Consider the following 15,966-nt stretch of genomic DNA (forward strand, 5'->3'; position numbering starts at 1 on the left):
CTTAGCTCAGGGGTCACCAGAATTGTTCCTGGAGGGCCAGTGTCCGGCAGATTTTAGCTCCAACCCTAATCAAACACACCTGAGTGAGCTAATGAAGGTCTTACTAGGTATACTTGAAACACCCAGTCAGGTGTGTTAAGGAAAGTTGGAGCTAGACCCTGCAGGGACAACGGCCCTCCAGGACCAAAATTAGTGACCCCTGCCTTAGTTAATTTTATACCCTGGCTAACCAAAAAATGGACAAATTTGTCATTCGTCTTCCACAAAAAAAGATTGAATCTCACAGATTCGCCTTCAGCAGGTAATAGTAATGACCCAAGCATACTGGACCCAGTTGAGGAAGCTCCAAACATTTCAGGTCGCAGCGCTAGGAATACTGGAAAATACCAAGTTAGTTACTTAAACTAGTAAGTTTTATTACATTTTCTCGAAGCAAAGAGTCCCCGACCCAGCCAGAGTGCATTATCTGCTCCAAAGTTCTTGCTAACGAATGCATGAGGCCGTCCAAATTAATACGACATATGTAGATGACCCCAATATCCCCAACAAGCCCAGAGCATTTATTGAGTGACTAAAACAAACGTTTATATGCGTCTTGCCCTGTCAAAGATCTCTCCACCATGTATTGACCAAACTATTACTCACTGCCAGCGGCAATCCTCACACTGATTGATAAAGCATAAGAAATAACATGCAAGTATTAAAGTGCAATAGCCTATATTATTTTTTTCTTATATACACCAGTGTGAATGCTGATATTTTGGTTATTGAATATTAAATAGGGCCAATTCAAAGGCCTGAATCGTTTTCAGCTGCAAATGGCCAACTGATGTTTTGCTTTAAGATTTGATATTAGACTAATATTAGTGCACAAACATATCTAGATATAGTAATAAACATACCTTTTGCTTGAATACAATATTAGTCATCCTTACTGCAAACTTATAGAAGCAATAAAATTATTAAATGTGTAAGGGGTCTTACAATATTTTCTGGGGGACGAGGGGGTCTCAGGCAAAAAAAGGTGGGGAGCCATTGACAAAGTATGTTACTCCAATACTGACTTCTTCATTGGAATACAAAATATTCACCATTCAAGGGAAGTCCAAAAAATTGGTTTTGTTACCAACATTTTCTAAACATAAACTCATACAGATTCGAAACTACAACCATGATGAATAAATCATTGCAGAATTAAAATTTTTAGGTGGATAGAATGTTTTAGCAGGAAGAAATAGTTTTTTAACATCTAATCTGGGTGGCTTATTTAAAAATGCAGTATATAGGACAGACACCTAGGGGTTAAACTAGGTATTGCAGTCCAAATTCAAAATATAGCTGGGGTTTTATCCAGCCAGACCCAAACGCAGACACCAACAGGAGCGAGCCTGCCTGATGATTGAGTCTTACACTGCAAGCTGCAGAGCTATTGCTTACATTTGTAATATTTATAGTATTTGCTAACTTAAAAAAAACACCTCAACTCTCAATCTGCGCCCCGATATATTAAGGCAGACTTCATAACTGAAATAAAATACACTGTGTTTTCCACCAAGGTTACCTGGGGTGCGGAAATATAGCTGAGTAAACTAGCAGTGGGCTGGTTATAGAGGTCAAAACAAAGATAGACATTCTTACAATGAATTTTCAAAGGAGAATAACGGACTTTAACATTGTTTTTACCTCATTTAGCATATTCTTAAATGTGTTCAAACATATTGTGGTATTGTTATGCATTTAAAAAATCTAAAACATACAGCACATTTAAAAAAGGATGCATAGAAATATAACACACTTAAAGCTGCAAAGCTACAGCTTATGATATTTCTATTATTTGCTAACTAAAAAAAACTTAACTCTGAATCTGCATCTTCATCTTTCAGAGGCTGCTATTGACCTCTGGAGGTCACATTTTCAGATGCACCGCCAAATATTAAGGCAACATTCATGACTGAAATAAAATACACTGTGTTTTCCACCAAGGTTACCTGTGGTGTGGAAATATAACAGAGTAAAGTGGCAGTGGGCTGGTTATAGAGGCCTGAACAAAGACAGATATTCTGACAATAAACATGCATTTTTAACGGAGAATAACTGACTTCAACATTGTTTTTACATCATTTAGCATATTCTTAGATATCTTCAACCATATCACGTTATGCTTTATGGATTAGAAGAGTCCAAAACATACAGCACTTTTAAAAAGGATGCACAGAAATATAACAAAAGTAAGCTGCAAATCTCTTGCTTATGATATTTTGATTATTTGCAAACTAAAAAAAAATGCCTTAACTCTGAATCTGCATCTTCATCTTTCAGAGGCTGCTATTGACCTCTGGATGTCAGATTTTTCAGATGCACCCCCAAATATTAAGGCAACCTACATGGGGTGTGGAAATATACAGTAGCTGAATAAACTGGCAGTGGGCTGGTTATAGAGGCCAAAACAAAGATAAACATTCTGACAATTAATTTATAATAAGGAGAATAACTGACTTTAACATTGTTTTTACCTCATTTAGCATATTCTTAGATATCTTCAAACATATTACGGTATTCTTTATGAATTAGACGAGTCTAAAACAATGGTTCTCAACTGGTACAGCCATGGGACCCACATTTTTACATAGTCACCCAAATTTTTAGGAACTATAATATAATTTCAGGAATTATAATTAATTTGTATTTATTTGTTAACACACAAGTAATGACAGGTAAAACATAAGAAAATCATCAAGACTTACAAATAAACACTATTTTATTGCTGTCATTTAACAAAATGTTGGACGAGGCAGTGGCGCAGTAGGTAGTGCTGTCGCCTCACAGAAGGTTGCTGGGTCGCTGGTTCGAACCTCGGCTCAGTTGGCATTTCTGTGTGGAGTTTGCATGTTCTCCCTGCCTTCGCGCGGGTTTCCTCCGGGTGCTCCGGTTTCCCCCACAGTCCAAAGACATGCGGTACAGGTGAATTGGGTAGGCTAAATTGTCCATAGTGTGTGTGTGTGTTTCCCAGAGATGGGTTGCGGTTGGAAGGGCATCCACTGCGTAAAAACTTGCTGGATAAGTTGGCGGTTCATTCCGCTGTGGCGACCCCGGATTAATAAAGGGACTAAGCCGACAAGACAATGAATGAATGAATAACAAAATGTCGTCTTTGAAAATGGTCCACAGGTTCGTCCTTGCAACTGGGATGTTTGATTTCTAAATGTCGTTTTAGTTTAGAAGGTTTCAAGCTCTCTTGTGAGAGCACCTCACTACACATGACACACTGAGGTTTTAAGCCTTTTTTGTCATCAGTATATGTAAATCCATACTTTATATGGATATTATATTATATTCAAGATTGTACTTGCGCTTCGATATATTTCTTGCGATAATGAAATGAAATTTCACACGTCAAACGATACGGTTGTCGCGTGCGCATTTCAAAATAAAAGTCCAGTATAAGCAAAATATAAGTTAAAATCTAAACTTTTGTTGTTTTAGTGACCACACACTCTGCGACCCACTGAAAATGTTCCTGCGCCCACTTTTGGGTCACGACCCACCAGTTAAGAAACACCGGTCGAAAACATACAGCACCTTTAAAAAGGATGCAAAGAAATAAAACATACATAAGCTGCAATGCTAATGCTTATACTTGTAATATTTAAATTATTTGCTAACTATAAAAAAAAAAAAAAAAAACTCAAGTCAACCTGCATCTTCATCTTTCAAAGGCTGCTATTGTCCTCTGGAGGTCACATTTGCAGATGTGCCATCAAATATTAAGGCAAAGTTTGTTAAGGCAAAAACCAAAACAAAGACTTTTTCAAAGGAGACTAAAGCTGCGTCCCCAATCGCATACTTATGCACTATTCTACGCCATTTTGTAGTATAAATAGTGTAAGTAGTGTGCCGCACATGTTGGATAACATTATTTATTTTGGATGGTGAAAGCAAAATTCTCCTACGAGAGTGATTATAGAGCCTCCCGATGGTGAATGCGGCAATGTTCACGGCAGGTATTATTTGATAATTGGGTCGTTTATTTCACTGATTTGGCGACCGTCAAACGTCAACAGGAAAACGGTTTGAATATCCGCTTAGTAAAAAAACATTAGTGTGCCATTTGGGACGACACTACACACATGTACTATCCTGTTGAGTGTGTAAGTGCAAAAGTACATAGTGTATGAGTGCATAGTGTATAGTGTGCCATTTGGGACGCAGCTTAACTGACTTTAACATTGTTTTTACCTCATTTAGCATATTCCTAAATATGTTCAAAATCTTCAAAATCTTTTTTTAATGGATCAGTAGAGTTAAAACATAGAGGATGAATAGAAATACAACGTACATCAGAAAATGTTCTAACCGATTTTAGCCTATTTTAGCCAGTACGCATTCATAATCTAAGCAAAATAAAACTGATGTTTTTCACATGGCAGGTCCATTTCTAAACAAAACAGCCTGGCGCATCTTACCCCCCCATCAATCACCCCAAAGCAAGACATTTCAAAGGCTCGTAAAGCTGTACGATCTCCACATTACGGTAATGATTGTCAGCACCGTGATGCATGTTTCCACTGGCTTTGTGTCTTTTCGTGCTCCTGTTCAAGGACTTTATGCAGTTGCTGCCTCTGAGCCGTGTGTGGTCCACCTCATTAGCTTATTATTCATCACACACAATCAATAATGTCAAAGAACAACATGTGGGGCAACAAAAAAAATGGGGCTTTTTAATAAGGACTTTATTTGTATCATGATTATTAATATTATAACTAAAACATCAACATATGACAAAGTTAACAGCAATAATAATAAACACACCATTCCTGAAAAAGCCAGTTTGTGAGATTTCAAATTAAGACTGCATTCTTCGTTGCAGGTGAACGTATTGTACAATGATGAAGGGAAATCCTATAGTAATAACATCTGTGAGCTCTAAAGCGGGTCTATAAATGGTCTTCCCGATGCACCATACTGAGCTTCAGATGCCTGTGTGGGTAGAGCAATATGGGCTTTTGTTTGAGCCATGAGTCTTAAAGAGATCCAAGATTTTCTCCATAATAGATATGCAGCTTATTGGTCCATATTGGAACTTGACCGAACAAGTCATCATACATTACTTTTATCTGTTTTTGGCTCTTCCTTTAGACAACAAAAGCATTTTGGGGCATTTTTTAAAAATAATCTTTATTAATTGAACATTTTAGATTGAGAAGTAGCCCGAGATCCACCCAAAAGAAAGATAAATTCTGATAAAAACAGTAATAGTGCAGTAAAATCAGGATTGAAACATGCCTCATTGATTTTGGCTTTCGTATATACCAAACTAATGTCTAAAAAGAACTTTTTATAGACTGCGTTAACTGCGTACAATTTTCTGTTTATAATATGCTGTTGTCGTGTAAATGGACTTTTGTAAAATGTCTTTTCACGCCAAATTGAATTTTAATAAGTTATATACATTAATTTAAAAAATAAATTGTAAACACGCTATTTATATATATATATATATATATATATATATATATATATATATATATATATATATATATATGAGCAATATCACACGAGTAGCAGTGCAATATGGCTGTATATCGGCACTGGTGGGAGGCGTGCGTTGCGATACAGCCATATCGCACTGCTACGAGTGTGATATTGCGTTTATACAACAGTTTGACGGCATAATTGTGCATATAAAAGCAAAATCAAACATGGAGAGTCTCAAAAACCCTTTTGTATGAGGAACTACGTTCTTCCGGATTCAAATCATAAGCTGACAGTTAAACAGTTGAAGTCAGAATTATTAGCCCCCTTAAAATGTTTTTCTTCATTTTTAAATATTTTCCAAATGATGTTTAACAGAGCAAGGAAATTTTCACAGTGTGTCCGATAATATTTTTTCTTCTGGTGAAAGTCTTATTTGTTTTATTTCGGCTAGAATAAAAGTAGTTATTAATTTTTTAAACACCATTTTAGGGACAAAATTATGAGCCTCTTTAAGCTATATTTTTTTCTCGATCTACAAAACAAACCACTGTTATACAATAACTTGACTAATTACCCTAACCCTAATTAACCTAGTTAAGCCTTTAAATGTCACTTTAAGCTGTATAGAAGTGTCTTGAAAAATATCTAGTTAAATATTATTTACTGTCATCATGGTAAAAATAAAATAAATCAGATATTAGAAATGAGTTATTAAAACTATTGTGTTTAGAAATGAGTTGAAAAAAAATGTATGTCCATTAAACAGAAATTGAGGAAAAAAAATAAATAAGCGGTCTAATAATTCAGGGGGGCTAATAATTCTGACTTCAACTGTATATAGTTCAGTAAATCCAATGAACCCCCCCCCCCCACCTCCCCTTTAAATTTAAATTTCTTTTTTTAATAACTCCCAAATTTTGTTTAACAGAGCAAGGAAATTTTTACAGTATGTCTGCTAATATTTTTTTCTTCTGGATAAAGTCTTATTTGTTTTATTTTGTTCAGTTATAAATTATTATTAAACATTTTAAGGTCAAAATTATTAGCCACTTTAAGCAATTTCATTTTCCGTCTACAGAACAAACCATCGTTATACAATAACTTGCCAAATTACTAACCTGCCTAGTTAACCTAATTAACCTGGTTAAGGCCTTAAATGTCTCTTTAAGCTGTATAGAAGTGTCTTGAAAAAAATCAAGTCAAATATTATTTACTGTCATCATGGCAAGGATAAAATAAATCAGTAATTAGAGATGAGTTATTAAAATGATTGTGTTTAGAAATGTGTTGAAAAATTATTCTCTCCGTTAAACAGAAATTGGGGAAAAAAAATAAACAGGGGCGCTAATAATTTAGGGGGGCCAATAATTCTGACTGAGACTAAGACTGTTTTTTAATGCATTAATAACACGTACAAATTTTTTTTAACATGTTTTGACTATTAGAGAGTAAAAACAAAAATTTTTTTGCTCGTTTTACACAGTTAAACATAGTGTTCAGGACATTTCATATGCTGCAAAACAGTTGCAGGATGAGTGTCATGTGTGTCTGTAACAAACTATAAAACATTCAAAGAATTTTAAAAAGCCATTTAAGAGCTAAAATGTGCCGTCCATGTATGTGACGACTAAGTCCTAGCACAGGAGTCACCAATCTCGTTCCTGGAGGTCCAGTGCCCTGCAGGGTTTAGCTCCAACTTGCCTCAACACACCTGCCTGGGTGTTTCCAAGTATACCTAGTAAGAGCTTGATTAGCTAGTTCAGGTGTGTTTGATTAGAGTTGGAGCTCAAATCTGCAGGACACCGGCCCTCCAGGAACAGGTTTGGTTGCCCTAAGAGGTTAAATTTGCATTTGGAGCAATGATATGTTCAATAATATTAGTTTTGTTTTCAGCTGCACAACACCCTGAATAAATTTGCATATGAACTAATATATATTATGCTAATTAACTCATACTGATTACACGGTAATACTGAGTTTATTCAAACAATTACGCAAATGTAAAATAATAATTCATATAAACCTGATGAAACACTGAATATTAGTTATAAAAATGGATCCCGTGCCTCAATTATGACAATCTCACATACACTAAAACAATTACTTTTGCTGCTTGTTTGAACTAGGGTTGGGCGATGTTGACCAATCTGGCATCGTACGATGTCTAATATGAAACATCGCAATGGACGATGGAATCGTCATCATGCGAAAAGAGAGGGGGGGTGTAGGGTTGTCTGAAGAGTGAGGAGGGATCCGGGTTGAGAAGGGTGCGTGACTTATTTGAGGACCAGGAGGGAGACGTGCAATTTCCGGGAGATTATCACTAGTTTGCTCTCGATTATGAGTCCCGCAAATGCATAGAGACTCCCGGAGCTTCCGGAAAGTGAAGTTTCATAAACTAATTTCGAGAGGAGCACGTGATATGATTGTGCACCGCTGGCCACTCATCTGTAATCAGTAAAATCCAATCAGAATGATCCTAGCTGAATATAAATGGATCACTTTCTCCTTATTGCTCTATCTTTGTTTTGGAAGAATCCCCCCTTCCACCCCATCTCCTCCTTTTTTTTCCCCCCTTTTAAAGGGGGAGCGATCGAGACCTACCTGATCTCGGTTCTCCTGATATGCTTCTAGACCGGGCGGGAGACCTGGGCTCAAATATCTCCGAGCTCAGGGTTCTCTCCTGGGACAGCATGCCAAACCTGCAATAAGTGCCAAGCATATCTAAGTGGGAACTCTTGAAACTTGGGGTGCGTGAATATCACATTTAACAACTATAGTGAGATGCGATCCAGCGGTACATCCTTCATAAACTCTCCGACGTGCACTGCTCTCTGTCTGGAGCTCAGAGGAATGCATGACAGCATGTGACTGTGTGTGTGTGTGTGTGTGTGTGTGTGTGTGTGTGTGTGTGTGTGTGTGTGTGTGTGTGTGTGTGTGTGTGTGTGTGTGGTCACGTGATGTCCGTTTTCAGCAGACGGAGGGCTGTTCAGAAATGCTAGGTAAAACACAGTGTGGTTGTGGATCATTTCTGTTCTAAAATGCAATTTTAACACTAAGATGTATTAGTGTAAACAGGGCCCGAGTGTGTATTTATCGCGAGCGGGTATGGGATTGGGGCGTGGCGATGGATCGAGATGACGGCTCAGCATCGTGTTGTCTATTGGCCATCAGCGATGGACAATGGCATCGTCTATCGGCCCAACCATAGTTCAAACTACTTATTTAAAATGAGCTGAAACCACACAATTCTTCAGGTTTTTGAGGGGACAAGTTAGTTGTTTTGAGTTGAATCTATTTAAATTTGTAAAAACAATTACAGTAAGTCAAATGAATCCATTTGTATTGGGACAACATGAAGGAATTGTGTGGAACCCTGCCTTTTTTACAGTGTATGGTGCAAAAGTGTGTGAGTTTATCAAGGGAAAGCAAAAGCAAAAAAATAAAAATAAACAGAAACATGATTCATTGGATTTACTCAATTGTTTTAAGGTTGTTGAAAACAATGTACTGAATATGAGCTGAACTGAAATAAGCAAATGTAGTTATGTTCAACTTAATTTATTAGTTTAATCCAGCCCTTATAAGTAGTTTGCAACCACTTACCTCAAAAAAAAAATCAGTAAATCTAATGAACCTTTTATTTTTTTCAGTGTTCAGTCTTTCTCTTCTAAATATTCTGGTAATTTGGTATTCAACAATTAAATCACAATTAAAGTTATTAAGCAAAAAAATGTAATTGTTTCTTTTTAATTCTTTTAAGTAATATATATATAGCAGAAACAAACAACCCACAGCGTTAGTTTCCTATAACGCACTCCCATCAATTCGCCTGGCTGTGCTGCGAGATTTCCAGCATTAAAGCTCAGCAGGACAAATCCAACAGTTTTGCCCGACAGCCTGTGAACATGCAAATGAGGACTGTGTAATTGATTAGCCTGACTCCATTCCCGCACTATTTAACCAGACCCTCCACTGCAGAAAATAAATAAACAGAGGAATAAAAGCTGCTTTTCTTTCTTATTTCAAGTCCAAATATATAAAAAATCCTTAAATCAAGAAGCAGTTTCCAGACAAGTACAACAAATAGTCTTGTTATTAAAGATGATAAATCCAAATCAAGTGAGTTTTACCTTAAAGCTAAATAATCTGCACTTTTAGCTTTCTAAACATAAACAAATATTTAAATAGAACCAATTTATGATCATTTGGCAAATTAACTATAAATAAATAATTAATAAATGCATAAATACAAACTAATTGTTTACTTTCATTAAATAAACAAGTGAAAATGATATAAAATTATATGAAAATAATGATAAACCAAACAATAATTATTATATGTATATCTATATATTTTAATATTTTTATTTAGATTCTTTCATATTGCATTTCAAAATCTAGTGAGTTTTTTTTTCTTAAAACAAGCTGGATATTTGTTCAAATTAATGAAAAATGTTTTTCTTACTTCTAGTTTTCAGTCAAAATATCTAAAACCTCTTAAATCAAGAAGCATTTAATCTAGACAATTAAAAAGCAGAAAAATAAAAGCTGTTTTCAGAAAAAATGAGTCAATATCAATTCTTTAAAACAAGCTAAATAATCTGCACTTATAGGTTTCTAAACATGAACAAATATTAAAATAAAACCAATTTATGATCATTGATAATTGATCAAATGAATGATAGAAATAATGAAAGAAAATAATGATAAACCAAACAATTATGATTTAACATTTATTGTTTTTAAATATGAGAGCAAAAACCTCTTAAATCAAGAAGCATTTTCTAGACAAGTAAAACACAAAGAAATAAAAGCTGTTTTCATTAATTAAGTCAAAATAAAGAGTTTTTTTTCTTCAAACAAGCTAAATAATCAGCAAAGGAGAGAAAAAGATTATATTGTTTTCATTTAGATTTTTTCATTATGATTACATTGGCAGATTATTTTGCTCGTTTTAAGGAAAAACTCACTTAATTTGGTCTTTTCTGTTTGTCTAGAAAACGCTTCCTTATTTAAGATTTTTTTTTAAATATATTTAAACTAAACAGGACAAAAACTCATTTTTGAATACACTTAAAAAAAGAATTAAATTATTTTTTTATCAACAAACCATCACCACATTTAAACATTTAAATACATAAAATAAACAAAAAGCATCCCATCATGCAAAAATGCCTGTTAAATCAAATCCACTTTACAAGTCAAAAACTATAAATAAAAAAAAATACAGTAAAATCAAGTGGGGTTTTTCTTTAAAACAAGCAATTCATTTTCATTTAAACATTATTTTATGTAGTATAATCATCATATGGAAACCTGTCAGTTAAAGGAGTTAATAGATAGTCTTTCTTCTATGAAACTAAAAAGAAGTAGTTTAGCAGAATGTCACTGCTACTCTTTTACACAATAAAAGAAAAAGGGCAAGAAAAGACCAACATAATTCAATTTAAGGTGGTAAATCATAAAAAATACAATAAAATTCAATAAGGATTGGGTTTGAATAGCAGGTGAGTTTAAATAGATTAGCCTGACTCGACTCCGGCACTATTAAACCAGACCTGCCACTCCAAAATAAATTAAAAATGCTTTTCTTACTTCAAGTTTTTGTCCTGTTTCTAGTCCAAATATCTAAAAATACTTCAACCGAGAAGCGTTTTCTAGACAAGAAAAATGTATCGTCTTGTTTTCAGAAATAATAAGTCAAAATCAAGTGAGTTTTTCACGAAAACAAGCAAAATAATCTGCAAATGAGGGTAAAGATAGTAATTTTGTTTTCATTTCAATATATAATTACTTTTCTTACCCTCACTGGCAGATTATTAAGCTTGTTTTAAGCAAACACGCCCTTCATTTAGACATATTATTTTAAAAAATTAATAATAAAACAAAAATATGATGAAACTCACTGAGGATTCTTGCTTGCCAGTGTATTTATTCTACGGAAAAAAGAAGATGTTCAACAGAATGTTCACGCTGCTCTTTCACACAATAAAAGTGGATGGGGACAAAATGAATGCAAAAAAAAAAAACACTAACTAAAAATAAATAGAAAAATAATATAAAAGCAGGCAGAAATCCTTTTCTTTTACACTAAATTTCCTGGTGTGAATTATAAGTTTTAAAAAAATAAGATTTCACAAGCAAAGATATCCATAAATGTGACTTTTAAATGTGACATTCTGTGTTTCTTGTGAAGTTAGTTTTTATTTAAACATTATTTTACATAGTATAGTCATCATATGGAAAACTGTGAGTTAAAAGAGTGAATAGATAGTCTTTCTTCTATGAAACTAAAAAGAAGTAGTTTAGCAGAATGTCAATGCTGCTCTTTTACACAATAAAAGAGAAAGGGCAAGAAAAAAAACAACATAAAAAAATAAAATCGAGGTGTTAAAATCCTAAAAACCCAATAAAACTCACTAAAGATTGGGTTTGAATAGCAGATGAAATGAAGGCGCAGAGATAAATCGCCCTATTTTACAGCATCTTTCATTTCTTGCTGTTCGGGCCCCGTCCGTTTCACAGGTATTTCATCATAGCTCGACAACAGGCCTTCCATTACCCGGCAAACAAATTTAGAGCGCTCATCAATCACCAATATTTACAGTTGTTCTGATGAAGCGTTCCAGCCGGGCGAGATGCAAACACTGTCTGGACTGATTTAGCTGTAATCTGCATCTGAGCTGAATCACGGTGGCTGTTATTCTCTTAAATTCTCCGATTTAAGAAGGAAAACTCTGATTAATGCAACGTTTTCTTGGAGCATTTCTTGTTCGGTAGCATCTGTTTGCATTGAAGTCACCTTTAAAGCAAACTGTGATGTGTCAGTCAATCTGATGAGTCCTCTGTTGTTCTCGCTTGCGAATTTCAACTAGTAGGACTGTATTTTTGGTCAGTTTGACGTCAAATTAACAACACAAATGCTTGTTAGAAGAGTTCACAATTATGTGGATCGAAACTTTTTCTATGGAACAAAAAAGTAGATGTTTAGCAGAATGTACAGGCTGCTCTTTTACAGAATAAGTGAATGGAATTAATGCAAAGAAGCACCATAAATGAATATTAGCACAATTTAAAAAAGTGTTAAAATAGGCTGAAATCTTCTGCCTGTGAGTATATTTCTTATATGAAACAAGTAAATGTTTAGCAGAATGTTCAGGCTGCTCTTTGGCAGAATTGGTTAATGGATTATTGCAAATAAGAACTATAAATGAATATTAGCACAATTAATAAACATGTTAAAATAGGCTGCGAGTATATTTCTTCTATGGAAGAAAAAGTAGACGTTTATCAGAATGTTAGTGCTGCTCTTTTATGCATTAAAAGTGGATGGGATAATGCAAAACAAAACACCGTAAATAAATATTAGCGGCATAAATAAACATGTTAAAATAGGCTGAAATCTTCTGCATGCAAGTATATTTGTTTCATGAAAGAAAAGGTATACAATTAACAGAATGCTCATGCTGTTTTTTCATACAATAAAAGTGGATGGAATATTGCAAAAAATAAATAAATAAATAAATCACCATAAAAAATATTAGCACAAATATTAAACGTGCTAAAATAGGCTGAAACATTCCTGTTGCGAGCTTATTTCTTCTATGGAAGAAAAGGTAGATGTTTAACAGAATGTTCATGGGGCTCTATTATACAATAAAAATGGATAAAATAATATAAAAACTTAGCACCATTAAATTAATATGTTAAAATAGGCTAAAATGTTTAGCTTGCAAATATATTTCTTCTATAGAATTAAAAGTAGATGTTTAGCAGAATGTTCACGCTGCTCTTTTATACAATAGAAATTTATGGAATAATGCAAAAAAAGCACCATAAATAAAAGTGAAAATAGGCTGAATGTGCTTGCTATTATATTTCTTCTATGGAAGAAAAAGTCAACGTTTAACAGAATATTTATGCTGCTCCTTTACACAATATAGGTGGATGGAATATTGGAAAAATATATGAAAAAAACACCATTAATAAATATTAGACAATAAATAAACATGTTAAAATAGGCTGAAACAATCCGGTTGCGAGTATATTTTTTCCATGGAAGAAAAAGTAGATGTTTAGCAGAATGTTCATGCTGCTCTTTCACGCAATAAAAGTGTATGGGATAATGGAAGACAAAGAACCAATAAATAAATATTAGCAGCATAAATAAACATGTTAAAATAGGCTGAAATCTTCTTGCAAATATATTTCTTCTATGGGAGAAAAAGTAGATGTTTAGCAGAATGTTCAGGCTGCTCTTTAGTAGAATAGGTGAATAGATTAATGCAATAAAAGCACCATAAATTAACATTAGCACATTTAATAAAAGTGTTCAAATGGGCTGAGATGTGCTTGTGAGTATATGTATTACATAGAAAAAGTAGATATTTAACAGAATGTTCAGGCTGCTCTTTAACGTAATACAAGGGGATGGAATATTGCAAAACAAAGCACCATAAATAAATTTTACAATAGGTTGAAATCTTCTTATATGAAACAAGTAAATGTTTTGCAGAATGTTCAGGCTGCTCTTTTGCAGAATAGGTTAATGGATTATTGCAAAGAAGAACTATAAATAAGTGTACAATTAATAAATATGTTAAAATAGGCTGAAATCTTTTGCTTGCGAGTACATTTCTTCTATGGAAGAAAATGTAGATGTTTAAAAAAATGTTCATGCTGCTCTTTAATACAATAAAAGTTGATTAAATAATGCAAAAAAGCACCATAAATAAATGTGTTAAAAAATAGCAATGTGCTTTTAAATATATATATTTTATGGGAAAAAAGTAGACATTTAACAGAATGTTTATGCTGCTCTTTTACACAATATAGGGTAATTTACAACACAAATAAATATTAGCAGCATAAATAAACATGTTAAACTAGGCTTAAATCTATTTTGCTTGCGAGTATATTTCTTCTATGGAAGAAAAAAATGTTCATGCTGCTCTTTTACACAACAAAAGTGGACGAGGACCAAAATAATTTATCAATAAATAAATTAATTTTAAAAAGCCTATTAAATAAAACCTTGCCGTCATTCACTCATATCAAATAAAAGAAACCCAGTGTAATGCAATGGTTAGGGATTATATATATATATATATATATATATATATATATATATATATATATATATATATATATATATATATATATATATATATATATATATATATATATATATATATATATATAAAGCAAATATATTTTGCAAAAACTGGAAACCTGTAAGCTTTAACTTCCATAGTTTGAAAAAAAAATACAATGCAAGTCAATAGTAGTTACAGTAGTTTCTACTATTTTTCAAAATATCATCTTTTGTGTCCAAAAGAAGAAAGAAACTCATAAATGTTTGAAATAAATAAAAGGTGAGTAAAAGAGGATAGATGTTTTGGGGGGTGAACCATCACTTTAAGGGTGATTTAAGTACTGAAAATATGCTACAAATAAATAAAAAATAACAGCATATTAAAATAAAAAAAATGATATATAATAACAAAAAAATTCAGTTTAATGTGATGAAAAATAACCAAAATGTTAAATAAATAAATAAATAAATAAATAAATAATAAAGAAAGAAAGAAAGAAAGAAAGAAAAAAACTATATATGAAAAAGAAATTAAGACAAAACTAAAGTAGGAAACAAATATTTAAACAAAAAAGCTTAAATAAAAATTCCTCATAGCCATTTAACAAACTAACTGTAATAAATAATCCTGACAAAAACCATTTCAGAAATGAATAAGACGTAATTACACCCTTGGCCCAGATTCATTTAAAGTGAAAATCAATCCAAGGAGGAAGTGAACGAGAAAGTGAAAGGCATTGGGTGTCAATGACCAAGTCAAAGTAACAGCAGTCGGCCTTCTCAAATGCACATTACTATTGAAACATGCACACAAAAAACCACGACCATTACAAATGACAAAGCATTTACAAAACATTGGTAAAAGTGGTTGATTTCGGGGGTCAAAAATCATCCAAAATAAACTTCGGTGCTTCATTTGTAGCTCTTTATTTATCCGTGTCTAAGGATTTCAACAATAATGCATATTTTTAAAGGCAGTTTTCTTTATTCCCGTCAGATGAAACCGGAAGTCATGACCATATTAGTGACTTATATTCATTTATTTGGTTATGCAAGCAAAAAAATAAAGCCGACTGTGTTAGTACGGTGATAAATATTAAATAAATATTCGTTTTTTATCATCCTATTTACCTGCAGTGTCTTAAACAGGTTTATTTCTTCTAATGAAGGCTTCTCCTGTTAGATGTATGGGTGAGCGTATCTGTTTTCCCTCTTTAAATGAGCAGGACGCTTAAGACATGATCCCGGAGCCTAGAGTCCGCTTAAGTTAATTAGCAGGCATCGTTAATGAGCGCTCCGAGTCGAAACCAACCCGCTCTGCTTGTATTTGATGAAGCCGTCCGGGGCAGGATTACCATGACTTACTGCTATTATCACTAAGCGGCGGAGCGGCG

At 33.5% G+C, this 15,966-nt stretch overlaps 2 protein-coding genes across 4 annotated transcripts in view; one reads left to right on the forward strand and one right to left on the reverse strand.

Moving 5' to 3' along the window:
- Positions 1 to 15,966, reverse strand: part of rnf123 (ring finger protein 123) — a 245,981-nt gene that overhangs the window by 83,888 nt on the left and 146,127 nt on the right. The gene's annotated exons all lie outside the window — the stretch shown is intronic.
- Positions 1 to 15,966, forward strand: part of amigo3 (adhesion molecule with Ig-like domain 3) — a 32,027-nt gene that overhangs the window by 4,185 nt on the left and 11,876 nt on the right. The gene's annotated exons all lie outside the window — the stretch shown is intronic.

Source organism: Danio rerio, chromosome 22 (genome assembly GCF_049306965.1).
Source record: "Danio rerio strain Tuebingen ecotype United States chromosome 22, GRCz12tu, whole genome shotgun sequence".
NCBI classification, from domain to species: domain Eukaryota; kingdom Metazoa; phylum Chordata; class Actinopteri; order Cypriniformes; family Danionidae; genus Danio; species Danio rerio.